The 14307-nt window shown below is 40.7% G+C and overlaps 1 protein-coding gene across 12 annotated transcripts in view; it reads left to right on the top strand.

Annotated features, from left to right (window-relative positions):
• QKI (QKI, KH domain containing RNA binding) overlaps positions 1-14307 on the top strand; it is a 302149-nt gene that overhangs the window by 52402 nt on the left and 235440 nt on the right. The window lies entirely within an intron of this gene.

Raw genomic sequence — 14307 nt, 5'->3', positions numbered from 1 at the left:
ACTCTAATTTGGAATGTTACCTTTCCGTTTTTAATAACATAAATATAGGTTTTAATAAGAATTAAAAACAAATACATAATGCAGTGAATAACCTTAATTTGAAAGCAATTTGGCTATCATTGTTTTAAATAATCAGCTGGTAGATTTTAAAAAAAGTACAGTTTAGTGCTGCAAACCAGAATTGATGTTATATCAGAATGATTTTTTTCTAGCTGTAGGTTGTCTGTAGATCCTTGTACCTTTCAACAAAAGTGTTGACTCATCTCTGATGTCAGAACATAGACTTTTTCAAGTGATGCTTCCTATGTGTATTCCACATGTGGATACACATGCACACTATGCACCTGAGTCAAGAAGTTCTTCAGAATAGTCTGTTGGCCCGCACATGCACAATAGCTCTCCTTGTGCTCCGCAATGAGGGTATAAGAGACAGTGTAGGTTGATGCATCTCCAGTTCCTTCTTACTGCCACATGACCGGAGTCTGAATCATGTCTTCCTTCACTTTGTTGTATAACTTAGATAGAAAAGATTATGTAAATAGTTATATTCTTAGATTAGTAGTTAAAAAGTTATAGTATACAATATTTTTCCCAAACTTCAGGACTATGTCCAACATCCTGGGATTCAAGAACTGTCTCCTGCCCTCGATCCTTTTCCATCAGTGACAAATATCAGTGGTGCCTGTACTGTCTGTGTGAGGTGCATATCTTTGCAAAGTGCAATGTCTGTCACTCCTTCCCACCGAGAACCCGAGAAGCCCAGAAGCTTTGCCTGTGGAAGTACCTGATGGAGAAACTCTCCGATTCATACCAGGGAACCCTTCCCCTACCCTCCTGCCCCATGGAGAGGCTCTGCTAGACAGCTGAGTCCGATGCAAGCATGTGCCCTGAAGCAGAGCCATTGACATATAAGCCCAAGGACTCTACTTCCAGGGTTCCCCATGAGTAGAGGGCATGCTTATGAGTGCAAGGAGAGATCCCCATTGAAGACTGTCAATAAGAACTGCGTTTCCTCCCCGAGATAGTCCAGATTGGGTGAGACATTGTAAGTGAAACCTAAGGAACCAGCTCTGATGAAGACCCCAGATCTGAGGCAAGATACGAAAAAAGAAAGATCTGCTAGTTCTGTTTGTCACCTTGGTACAGAAGCATAAGGATAGATGGTCTCTGGTTCCGTCTACATGTGCTGGTGTGGATGCATTGTCAGTACCACCTTGTCCATCTAAAGACTGTCCAGTTGGTGCTAATGTATCCCTCAGACTTAACTGTCGGAACCCCTTGGACACCAGGTTTACAGAGACTTGTATTACACCAGTGAATATATTCCTCCGTCATCCGCAGTCTCCACTTTTCTGGCCTGGTCCTCCTAAGGGATGTTCTTACTCCGGTGGAGGAGTCTATATCACTGTCCCAGGAGCAGTTTCACCTCCAACCAGAAATGCCCTGGTACAAATGGCAGTGCTGCTACTGACCTTTGGGTCTGTCACAACCGATCAGTCCCTCTTTCTGGAGTTATAGGGGTCCATGGGATCCTTAGGGCAAGCATCTAAGTACCTCTCAGGAATCATACTGCTGATCTTCTCCTCATCAACCAGTTCCGTTGGTGTACAAGGAGGAAGAGGCAGAACTGGATCTGCGGGTACCAACAGTTCTGATGGGTGCCTCCTCCTCATCCCTGGACAAAGCAGCTGGTGCTTTCTCCCCCAGTTGACCATCACCAGTACCCGGAGCTGTTACGAAGACTAGCCAGTGACCTACAGATCTCATTAGAGGAGGTCCAGAACCTTCAGTATTGGCTCCTGGACATCTTGCAGCTGGAAGGCCCAAGTAAGGTGGCTTTACCCAACAATGAGGCCAGCATCCTGGGATAGAGTGGTATGGCACACTCCAGCATCCTGTGCCCCAATGCTGATAAGGACCTAGAGATGGTATTTTGTTTCAAAACAGCATCCAGGATCTCCCTTTTGATGAGTTGAATCTTTTCAATGAGAAAACAGACAAGTCCCTTCTCTCACTAAAAGATTGGGATAGATTCCATGTTCCCTGGGGATTTTTTTCCTTGCCCAGCCCCAGGAGGAAACATCAGTGGCAACCCTATAGACAGAGATCATCTCCTCCTCATGTACCTTATTACCAACACACAGCTGAACCACTGCGCAAATATCAGAAGAGTGAGAGGCCTCATTTCTCAGTCCCCGCTACTGCCGCAGGCTTTGCTCACTGTCAACCGTCAGCCATGAGTCACTTTTGACATACTGATTGAGACTTGTGTACCACTACCGATGCAACTGCCTCGTCCCCTATTATCTTTGCGGGCTGATTTGTGCTCTTCACTCATAGTTGGAACAAGATCACTGTGGACAGTTGGGTTCTGGTGATTATCCAGGGATAGTCCATAGAGGCTTTTCTCCTTCCCACCTAAGAAACCCCCTTCAGGGACCACTGTCACAAGGTAATTGTTCAATCGGAAGTGGAATCCATCTTACACTAAGGGGCAATAGAACATGTTCCACCTCATTAATATGGGAGAGGATTTCACTCCCCATATTTCCCAATTCTCCAAAAAGATGGAAGGTGGAGACCTATCCCAAACCTTCAGTAACTCAACATCTTTATTCAAAAACTGAAGTTGTAAACTGTAATCCCCTCTCTTCAGGAAGGGATATGGTTTGCAGATCTTGACATGAAGGGTGCATATTTCAGTGTGGACACTGACCAATCAGACAGGAAGTTCCTGTTTTTTACAGTAGGCCATGCATCTATGTGACTCCTTTTGCCAGACTCCACTTACGGTGCCTGCAGGCTTGGCTCCACTCAACCTATTGAGCAAAGACATAATCAACTCCTAGGTGGTACTTCCTGCCACAGTTGTCACCTCTTTAACCTGGTGGTTGAATTGGAAAAAAGTCATGGTGGGAGTTCCTTTCAGCCCTCAGACCCCCAGACTACCATTGTGGTGGACACCTACTTTCTGGGGGTAGAGTGCTCACCTGGACAATTACACTGCTCAGGGTACCTGGACCCAGTGAGAACTGTAACAGAGGCCTTCCTTCCACTTCCACGCTAGCTCCATACTCAGTTAAAGTTAGAAAGTATCACCACTATTAGCTATATGGGAGGAGCGACATTTTGTTCCCTCTGCCAGGAAGCCATCCGACTTTTGTGATGTGGTTCCAGATGCACCATACAAGCTGTGTACCTTCCCAGTATTTACAACTCCTTGACAAAGTAAATAGAAGCTTCTCAATAGACCATAAGTCAGAAATTCACAACACAGTCCCAAGTGAATATTTAGGTAGTGGGTACTCTGCTATGGGACATCTTTGCATCTCAGACAAACAGAAAGCTCCCCCTGTGTTGCTCCAGAGGACGCATGGGTCGTGATTCCCAAGGCAATGCTCTCCTCATGTCTTGGATGATCATTCTCAGGTATGCCTTTTCTCCCATTCCCTTGCTTCCATAGCTCATAGGGAAGATCTGTCATGACAGAGCCAACATCATTCTCTTGGCACCCCACTGGCTCAGACAGTTCTGATTCACAGAAATTCTAAGTGTCTGCCCATCCACCACTCAGGATTTGCCTATTCTCAGATCTCCTAACCCAAGAGGGGGGGAAGACCAAGCACTCTAGTGCGGGCTCACTCTACTTCAAAGCCTGGTCTTTGGATTGGCATCAGAAAATAGAACATTCATACTTTGCTCCTGTTCAGATGAGCCTTAATTGGAGTAGAAGAGAGTGTACTTAAACCTGCTAACCAAGCCAGTTAGAATGTTTTTTGGCCTGGGCACAACTGCATCAACATTCTCCAGATAGTGTAAGTCTTGAACAACTGAAAATCTCTTATCCCTAAAGAAGGCATAATTAGAGCCTTTCTCCATGTGGTGGAAGGATACCCTGTCATTACTCACCTGGCTACTCAACGGGACCTTAACCTTGTCATGTCCAAGCTCATTAGTCTGCTTTTCAAACCCATGGCAACTTGTACCATGACCCACCTGTTAATGAAGGTGTGGTGTTCTTTGTACCTATTACCTCAGCTAGGAGGGTCAGCAAGCTCAGGGCTATCATGACGAATCCTCCTTAGTTTTTTCATCAAAAAAAAAAAAAGTTTCAACTACATCCCAAGTTTCTCCCTAAGATTGAGGTCTACATCAAACAATATTTACCCATATTCTTTCTGAAATCCAGTGCTTGACAAGAGACTTGACTCCATCAATGTCCGGGGTGGCCTGGTGCTCTCCATGCAGAGAACCAAATCCAGTGGGAACTCACTCTTTATTGCCATAGGGGAGAGGTTGTATGGGCAAGCTGTATTCTCCCAGAGGATTTCTAAGTGGGTCTCAGGATTCATCTTTGAGTGCTACAAGTTAGTAAACATTCCTCCACCTCGGAGTCACAGTTCACTTCATGTGAGCACAAACGGCCTCCATGGCATCCCTGTCAAACATTCTGCTGCAGGGCATCTGCAGAGTGGCCACCTGGAGTTGAATTCACATGTTCACGATACACTGTGCCCTAGTTCATACTTCAGCTATGGATGCAGCAGTGGGATTGGCAACATTGCAAGCATATTTGTTACCAGCATCCTCTTGCCTGCCTCCAGTCTGAACATTGCTTGCCAGTCACCCACGTGTGGAATACATATAGGGACCATCACTTGAAGTAGAGATTACTTACTGTAACTGGAGGTTCTTTGAGATGTGTGAATCCCCATCCACTACCTTCCCCCCACTTTGGATCCTGTTGTATTGTGGTAGGAAGAGGAACTGGAGTGGTGTTGACTTTCACTGCCTCTTATATCTTCTGTTGGGAGCACGAGGAGAGCTACTGCACATATGCAGGCTGATGGACACTGCTCAGAAGAAGTTCCAGATTTGGGTGCATGGCACACGTGTACCCATATATGGAATACAGATAGGGACCATACATCTCAAAGATTCTCAGTTGCAGTAAGTGACCAAAACTTCTTGTCTGACACCTTTATTTTTAGTTGCATGTGTGTTAGCATTTTTCTTGGAAAATTACCAACGCTGGTTCTGCTCCACTACTGGTGTCAGCAGTAGGAGTGTGAAAGTAGACCGATTTAGGTGATTACCGACATTTTATTCATTCTGTTGCCCAAACCTGTTGAGAACAGGCCTGTGCAATAATAGTAAAATGCCAGTGTCTCCTAGTCCTTGCCTGTCCCATCATTTCAACTATTGCCGATGGATTTGATGCGTTGGTGTTAGTGGTGGAAAACTTTCTAGAAAAGACCAGTGAAGGATTTAGACTTTTTCTATTAATTAAAAGGCTGTCACTTCATCAACTAAACTGTAGTTTTCAGGTTAATAAAAATGCTAGATTAAGAACTGTATGAATTATTGTTTTCTGCCAATAAAATAGAGTGCACTTAAAAATGTCGATTGAAGGCTTTTAGGAAATGAACAGCCTGTGGGTGTGTTTGGTTTGGTTTGAGTTTTAAAGTCAGTTCTACATAGGCCTGCAGGCCCTGCTCACAAAGAAAATGATTGAATTCTGATGTTGAGAGCTGACAGAGCGCTAAAAGAACTGTCCATTAATCATTGGACTGACAGTTTAATCATCCTAAGTACTATTCTTGAATTGGACTCACAAAGGAACAAAGTCAGTAGAAGAAATGAATTTTGCAGAGAGGCAGTGGAAGGTGAGCAAAAGCATCAAATATAAACCATATTTTTACTGAAAGTTATACTTTTGTATGACTTCCATATGCTTTGTTCTAGAAGGTAGGTCTATGGTTCTGAAAACAGAAACAAACAATACATAAAAGGCTACTGCAAGGTGGAAGGTGAATCTTCAGTGTGCACATGAGCTGGTTGATTCTTATTTCTGCATTTGCTGTATTAGAAAGTTACCTAACTTGTCTGATGACATATCCTGTATTGGCAGTCTCTGTCCTCTCTTTTTTTTAAATAAACCCCGAAAACTTTATGGTAGTTTTTGGCATTTTTAACTGATACTGTGTATTAGGTTTTTTTAAACACTTGTAAAGGGCTATAAGGCTGCTAGTCCTAAAAAAAAAATGTTCCCACTACTTTACCAGACTGTCAGTTTAATGGAATAAATTAAAATGTATTATCACTTACACTGCTTTATTGTGCATATTCTCAGAGATGCTCAATTTAAAATTCAGGAGTTTTGCTCAAGAGTACCACTAGTTCTCATGTAAAGAAAGCTATATAAAACACATTGATACCCGATTGCCAAGTTGTGTAAAGCAGAATTTGTGGATCTTGAGGGCTCAAAGGCCTAGAGTGTATGTGGGGGTTGGCTATTAAAGTATTGTAGCTCCTCCCTTTATTTTTTGCGAATACAGTTTGTCTAGGTAACTTTGGAGCTTTTTTTCTAAAACCTGTTTTCATAGGAAGAGTAAATTTGTAGAGCAAATAGCCTCTGGAGAACAGCCAAGGGGTAGTGTTGAGTAGACCAACAACTGGTCCCACAAAATCTAGACACTGGAACAGAAGGCCCGTAGCCTTTCCTTTACCCACACCAAATGCTACTTGGAGCAAGAGCCCCACCAGCGAACTACCCTGGGTAGATTGTAATAGAACCTGATCTCTTCCCCCCTCCCCTCCACACCAGGAAAGAAGGCTTCGGTCAGTGGCAAGGAATATACAGAGCAGTCTTAAGAAATGTACATCTAATTCATACGGTTCAGTTAAAAGATTTCTTGGGGTGTGTGTTTGGAATCAAAAGGCAATGGTTAAACCAGTGAAGGAGGGGAAAAACCCGTCACTGAATACAGTAAAGAATTAAACAGTATTTACATAGGTGAGAGTTGTGGAAAGAGCGTAAGAAGGGAGGGGGGAACAAATCAAAACTCGATCTGAAAAGAAAAATAGGGTTAAAAATTAAACAAGTGGAATAGACTTAACATTTGCATAACTACCCAGAAATAGAAGCTAGGTATAAGGGATACAAAACAATTAAGGCTGTCAAGCGATTACAAAAATTAATTGCAATTAATCGCGTTGTTAATAATAGAATAGCATTTAAATATTTTTGGATGTTTTCTACATTTTCAAATATATTGATTTCAATTGCAGTGCAGAATACAAAATGTTCAGTGCTCACTTTATATTTATTTTTGATTTTTTACAGTGAAAATATTAGTAAATAGTATTTTTCAATTCACTTAACACAAGTACTGTAGTGCAATCTCTATCATGAAAGTTGAACTTGCAAATGTAGAATTATGTACAAAAAGTAACTGCATTCAAAAATAAAACAATGTAAAACTTTAGAGTCTACAAGTCCATTCAGTCCTACTTCTTGTTCAGCCAATCGCTCAAACAAGTTTGTTTACATTTCCAGGAGATAATGCTACCCACTTCTTGTTTAATGTCAGCTGAAAGTGAGAACAGGTGTTCGCACGGCGCTGTTGTAGCTGGCACCAATATCTTGTGACGCCAGATGCACTAAAGATTCATATGTCCCTTCATGCTTCAACCATCATTCCAGAGGACATGCGTCCATTCTGATGACTGGTTCTGCTCAATAATGATGCAAAGCAGTGTGGACCGACGCATGTTCATTTTCATCATCTCAGTCAGATGGCACCAGAAAGTTGATTTTTCTTTTTATTTGGTGGTTCGGGTTCTATAGTTTCTGCATCACAGTGTTGGTCTTTTAAGACTTCTGAAAGCATGCTCCATGCCTCGTCCCTCTCAGATTTTGGAAAGCACTTCAGAGTCTTAAACTTTGGGTTGAGTGCTATAGCTGTCTTTAAAAATCTCACATTGGTACCTTCTTTGCGTTTTGTCAAATCTGCAGTGAAAATGTTCTTAAAATAAACGTGCTGGATCATCACCTGAGACTGCTATAAGATGAAATATATGGCAGACTGCGGATAAAACAGAGCAGGAGACATGTAGTTCTCCCCCAAGGAGTTCAGTCACAAATTTAATTAATATATTACTTTTTTAACGCGCGTCATCAGTGTGGAACCATGTCCTCAGGAATGGTGGCCCAAGCATGAAGGGGTTATATGAATATTCAACATATCTGGCACGTAAATACCTTGCAACACAACCATGGGCTCCTGCTTTCCCCCGCCCCATTCCCGTATCTCCTTCTCTTCCCCATTCCATCCCCCTTGCCTCACTCCCCCATCCCCTTCTCTTCCCCCTCTCCCCCTTGCTCTGTCCCCCATGGGCACTCACTGTTGTACAAGAAACAGGCGGGCACTAGGATCCAGGAGGTGGTGTCCAGCTGCTGAGGGAGTGACCTGGAACAGCTGCTCCATCCTGCTCCCTGCCCACCTAGAGGGCTTGGTCTGTTTGGCCTGCTTTGGGGGAAGTGGGGGAGGGTCGGGGGGAGGCACAGTGTGGGAAGGACAGACCTCCTACGCCCCCCGCAGGCCGAACAGAAATCGGGGGTGGGAGTGGAGGAATGATACGTGACCCCATGTCTTTCCACATCTCGCCTCTGGGGGGGGGCAATGCGCCTGCCCCTCCTCCCCCCGCACCTCCCCAAACTTATGCCCCTGTGTATTAGTGTAGTTTCATATAGTTGTTTTTCTAACACCCTAAACTTACTGTCAGAAGATTTGGAAGGAAAGAGTATCAGAGCTCATTTTATCTATGTATTAAATTCTTTAGCAATAATCACTTTGGAGCTGCCAGACACAAGCAAAAAGGCCATGTATGTGTTGTGCCTTAATACTTTTGCAAACCCCACCTAGGAACTTACATTTCAAAGTGGCCCAAATTAATGGAAAATCTGTAATGACAGGATACTGACTGCCAAAAGTTAACAAATTTGTTTAGAGAGGTGTGCTGAATTGCTCCAGGTATTGAAACCAGGAGCAATGCTACTTCTATACATAGTGTTTCATGTTCAGTTGCTGAAGCTGTTGAGGTGTGAAAGAAGCTTGAAACATTTTTTTTTGAGCCACAATTATGTAATGACTGAATGTGTTCTGAAAGTGTTGTGGCCTACTTTTAATACTGTTGTTTTCTACTACATATAATTAAACCTTGTGTGCCCATTTTTACTTTTAAACCTAGAATTCAAAATTTGCTTATGAATATGCTTAGGCTAGAAGTAGTTTTCTGCCAAGAAAAACTTCACTGTAAATCAACTTTTTCATTTCAGAAAGCTACATTCTTCAGTACAGAGAAATGCAACACCACTTCAATAGGGAGAATCTCAAACTTGAGAAAACAGATTTGATCATAAAAGTAGTATCTCAGATTGTAACTGCTATGTCTTCTGTTGGAGTTGTAATGACTATTTTCATCATGTAGCTGTTGTACTACATGCTACAAACTGCATAAAACAGATAAGGTTTCAGTTTCCTTTTCAAGAATTTTAATTTTGAAAGCTTTGAAAGCACCTTAAGTCTGAATAATGGAAATGCATTGTTACTGTCTAGCTATTCTTGATCATGGATTTTAGTTCTCTTAAACATTGCATTTTTAATTTAATGTGGTTATTTCAATAACAGGGCTTGTGTAAATGTGAATTAATTTTTTTTCACAACTTTCAACTTAGTTCCAAACTTTAAACAATTTTTCAGTGTGAACCTTGTAGTAGACTTGACTTGTATTGATCGAGGTTTGATGCCACTTGAGATTTATTAGTTATAAATGAAATAGTTTTAATAACTTTAGTATTTTGTTCTTTTGCCTACAGTGGTTCTGTAAAATATATAGATTCACTGTCACTACTGGTAGAGTAAGAAGTCATTGTCCAACAGCATTTATAATGTAGTTCATTCTAAATTGTAATCGAAAATAGCACAATTTCAAATTAGGTGAATTTTTGTAAAAAATTGACTTAAATCAATGATTTTTTTAAGTGACTTTAATAATCTTGATTTAAAATTACAAAAAACAGATTGTTACAATTAATCTATTCAAATTCTATTTCCCCCATTTCTGAACTATTGGCATTTCTGTAGCAGAGAAGTAGTAAGCTCTTAGCGTCTTCCATGGATGTTGTGATGTAGGCTTATACAATGTTTTTTCTGCCAAATTACGTGTGTTCATAGCTTGCTACCACTGATGTTTTGAGATTCGTTCCTTTCTGCTACCTCTCTTGCTAGTTGGACAATCTTGTGGACTGGCAACAAAAATGCAATAAGATGTTCTTTGAATGATTGCACACGTCCATTTCTCTTTTGGAATGTGCATGCCCAGAGCACCAGAGCCAGATGTTTTTCCCTAGCAGTACCTGTCTGGGTAATGCATGCACCCCTAGCACTTCTGTGCTGCTGCCTGATAGCATAAGGGCCAGGTACATCCCTCACCCACTTCGGTTCCTTCTTACCACCTGCAGTAGGTAGTTGGAGTGTGTTGGCTTGCTATTGCAAGTTTTCTCCCACTCCAGGGAGTTTCTCTGTTCTGTAAATAGTTAATTAGTAGTACTTGTTAGTGTAAGTTAAGTATAGGTTTTCTTCATCTTCTATAGCAACTTTGGGTGTTGGAGTTTTTGTTACAAGGTGTCAACACCTGTTATCAGGGTGTTCCTCAGTCTCTGGGCTTTAAGCTCTGTGCCTGCTGCAAAAGATCTATGCTGGTGAGTTAGCCTAATTCCAGATGGCTAAAGTGCCTTTTTGAGGGTCACATTGGAGACCTTGCCAGGTCTTCAGGGACTTAAAGCCCTGGACAAAAAAGTCTAGAGAGGTGAGACTGCATCATCTTCTTGTTTAGTTTATTTAAGTATATTAGCCAGATTTCCACTGTAACAGTATCATCAGTCTCTAATCTGTCAAGTTTCTCTGAAACCACCTCCTTCCTTTGTAAATTTGCTGCCTTTCTGAATAGTCTCTTCATGAGTGTTTGCTATGTTTTGACCACCACTTGCTGGTCTTTCCTCATGTTTGACCAGCCATCTTGCATTGATGTCTGATCTTGTAGTTCTTCTAAATTTTCTTCTTTCTTTACTTGAAGCGTTTAGCAGTGGACCTGTGAGGTCTCTCTCTCTGGAGGAGAATGTCAAAGACCAAGTTCTTCAGTCAATTATTTAAATTATTCAATTGTGGTGTTATTGATAGTGATATTTACACCTTTCTTAACAAGTTCATGAATTTGCTTTTCAGTTGTTTTTGACATGATCACGGATAGATGGTTGCTATTTTTTGGGTTGCAAAGATGAAAAGACTAGTCTTCAATGAAGTTTATGATGAACTCCTGGAAGGCCTGAAACAGGATCTGAAATGATCAAGGAGGGAAGTTTTAGTGATGGTGGAATTGCAAAATATCTCTTGCAGAATCACCAAAACTCATCAATGTTCTGCTCTTGAAGTTCAGTGGACATATGGATTCATTCAGTAGGACATTTGAACTTGAAGATTATTGCACTCTGAGATGACCCCACATATAGTCTATCTTGCCACTGAACAGCTCTTTACAGTGTTTAGGCTTTACATTAGCGGAATTAAGTTTCCATTAGTTTAGTCAGTTCAGTTGTTCATGTCACTTCTTTCAACTTTCGGCATGTCAGATACATTCATAAACTGTTCGCTTGTTTGCCCTATTGGTCAGCAGCAAACCAAGCCAATCTAACAGTTAAGTTGCATACAATCTTCTGTTTTCAATATTAATCCTTTAATACACCTCTACCCCAATATAACACTGTCCTGAGGAGCCAAAAAATTTTACCGCGTTATATCGAACTTGCTTTGATCCGCTGGAGTGCCCAGCACCGTGCGCGCCTTCCCCCCCCAACGGAGCACTGCTTTGCCGCGTTATATCCGAATTCGTGTTATATTGGGTCACGTTATATTGGGGTAGAGGTGTATTGTCACCGCACCTTCTCTAACTTTTTAGAATGCTTAGCTTGCATTTGCAGATTATAATTTATCTAATGTTCCTAGTACAAAACCCTTTCAAATATGTCTATAGTAACTCTTCAGAGTCACGTACATGTGGGGGGTGGGAATCTTCATTCCCACACTTTATTAAAAGAAAAAGACAACTTATTGGACCTTTCATTTTAGGGCCGGGGTGGGGGATGGGAGAAACCAAAAGTCTTCACAGCTTTAGTTGTCAGTAGGTATGCAGTCTAGATTACCGACTCTTCAGAACTTAATCACCATGTCAGTTTCTGGCTCTTGCAGAAAACCAGTTTAATTGTATGATGTGCATTTTGGTGATTGGTTGTTTTTTGTGTTTTGGTTTTTTTTTAAACTTTTATGTTATTGTGTACACACAAAGGATTTTGTTTCAAGGAGACCTCTCTCCTGCATTATGCTTGGATGGCATAAAGGAGTGATTTTTTTTCTTTGGTTAATGATATTAAAAGAAGTATCAAAGATAGATCATTATTAAATGTTCTATTATTTTCGTAGATGACTCCAGAAATTTGACAAGTTAAAGGTTTGACCAGATTAATTTAAAAAAAAGCTGATCCTTTTTCAAGGGATGCCAATTTGAAAAATCTTTTGTTTCTGAAAACTTTGTACTTACAAAAGTTACATTACTATGAAAGTAGTCAACATAAATAATTTTTCAGTTTGTTTACTTTGTGCATTTAATACTTTGTATAGACAGCTTCACTGTTTCTCTTTGCATTGTTATATTTTCCTTTGGAGAAAAAATACGTTTATAAACACCAGAGAAGCTGAAAAACAAGTATACTATTTAAAAAAAAATAATTAAAAACAAACCTGAAAACATTCTATTTAAATGGTGCTCCATAAGCAACTTGAATAATTTTATATTGGTTAACTTAAAATATTTTATTGCTTAGATACACAAGGAGACTCTCCCCTCCCGCCCCCCCATCACCATAATATCTCATGCCCCCATCACCATAATATCTGAGCACTTTACAGTCTTTAATCCAGTTATCTTCACAACAAACTCTGAGGTAGGGAAGTATTATATCCCTGTTTTACAAAAAGCCTGTGTGTGCCTCAATTGTCTAAGTGACTTGCCCAATCTAGCCTTATCAGTTATCACAATTATAAAATTATTTATTGGGATACAACAGGCACTAGTCACAAAACAGGTTTTTTTTTCCACATGGCTACTTAAAATTAAGATAAAATTGACGTACACACAGACTTTGAGCTTCAGTTAATACAGACATAGATAATTAAAATTCTAAGAAAAATAAATATACATCAGTATAAAAATAAGACAAGTACAGTAAAGTGGCTTCTTGCATTGTTCTTAAAATGTTATGGAGCTCTTTTGAAACCAAGATGGAAGAAAAAAGCACCCAAGTGTGGCCAGACTTCATACTCAGTTGTCCCATATCCTATTCTCTCCCCCCACTCCTGTTCCAACAACGTATTTTATACACCTTTTCCTATTCCACTTGCACATGTCCACATATTTTTATAAGGTTTCAGCCCCTGCCCATGTGTGGTATTCTGGCTAACAGTAGTTAAACTTTTGACTAACATCTGTTTTGCGTTTAATGTCCCAATAGTTTCAATGTGTGATTACTTTATTGCAAAAATATCTTATGATGCTATCATATGTTTGTGGTTTACCTGTTTATCAGACAATGCATTGCTAAACTATCACAAGATCTATATTGCTAAATTTTATAACTTTAGGTCAGGAACATAATACACATGCTAACTTATGTCAACTGCCAATTTCTTCTGGGTCTCACTAAGCCCTTAACACTTCATGCTTAAAACTTATAGCCAAGCATATTTTTAGTAATATATTTTGTTTTTCTACTTGCTGTTACAGCTTCAGTAACTTCCAATATTATTTCTATATGCATGCTAAGAAAATAGATTATATTTTACCCCAAATCATATTTCCTCCAGGATAGGGTCGTGGGTCAAGGTCAACAGTCAACCACACCATGGGAGCACAGGAAATTTGTGGTGCAGCAGGGAATTGAACCCAGGACTTCTAAGTTGGAGGCTAATTCCCTAGCCATTGGATCATCCTGCCTCTGAGTCCTGGTCTACACTGGGTGGGATTGATCTACGATACGCAACTTCAGTTATGAGACTAGCGTAGATGAAGTCAACATATCTTAGATCGAATTAAAATTACTTACTTTGCATCCTCATGGCGAGGGATCGACTTCCGCGGCTCCCCCGTCAACTTTGCTTCCGCCTCTCGCACTGCTGGAGTTCAGCAGTCGATGAGAGAGCGATCGGGGATCGACTTATTGCGTCTACACTACATGCGATAAATTGATCTACGATAGATCGATCGCTACCCACCGATCCAGCGGGTAGTGTAGACCTACCCTGAGTCTTGAATGCACTGTTTTCATTTTAACTATTGATCAGTATTACCTGATACTATTAATTTATTGCAGGAAAATCTCTATTTCAGAATGCTGTTTGATATTTAAACTTT

The sequence above is a fragment of the Trachemys scripta genome, chromosome 3 (assembly GCF_013100865.1).
Source record: "Trachemys scripta elegans isolate TJP31775 chromosome 3, CAS_Tse_1.0, whole genome shotgun sequence".
NCBI lineage: Eukaryota > Metazoa > Chordata > Testudines > Emydidae > Trachemys > Trachemys scripta.
The sequence above is the reverse complement of the archived record's forward strand: the minus strand, read 5'-3'. Positions and strand labels throughout refer to the sequence as shown.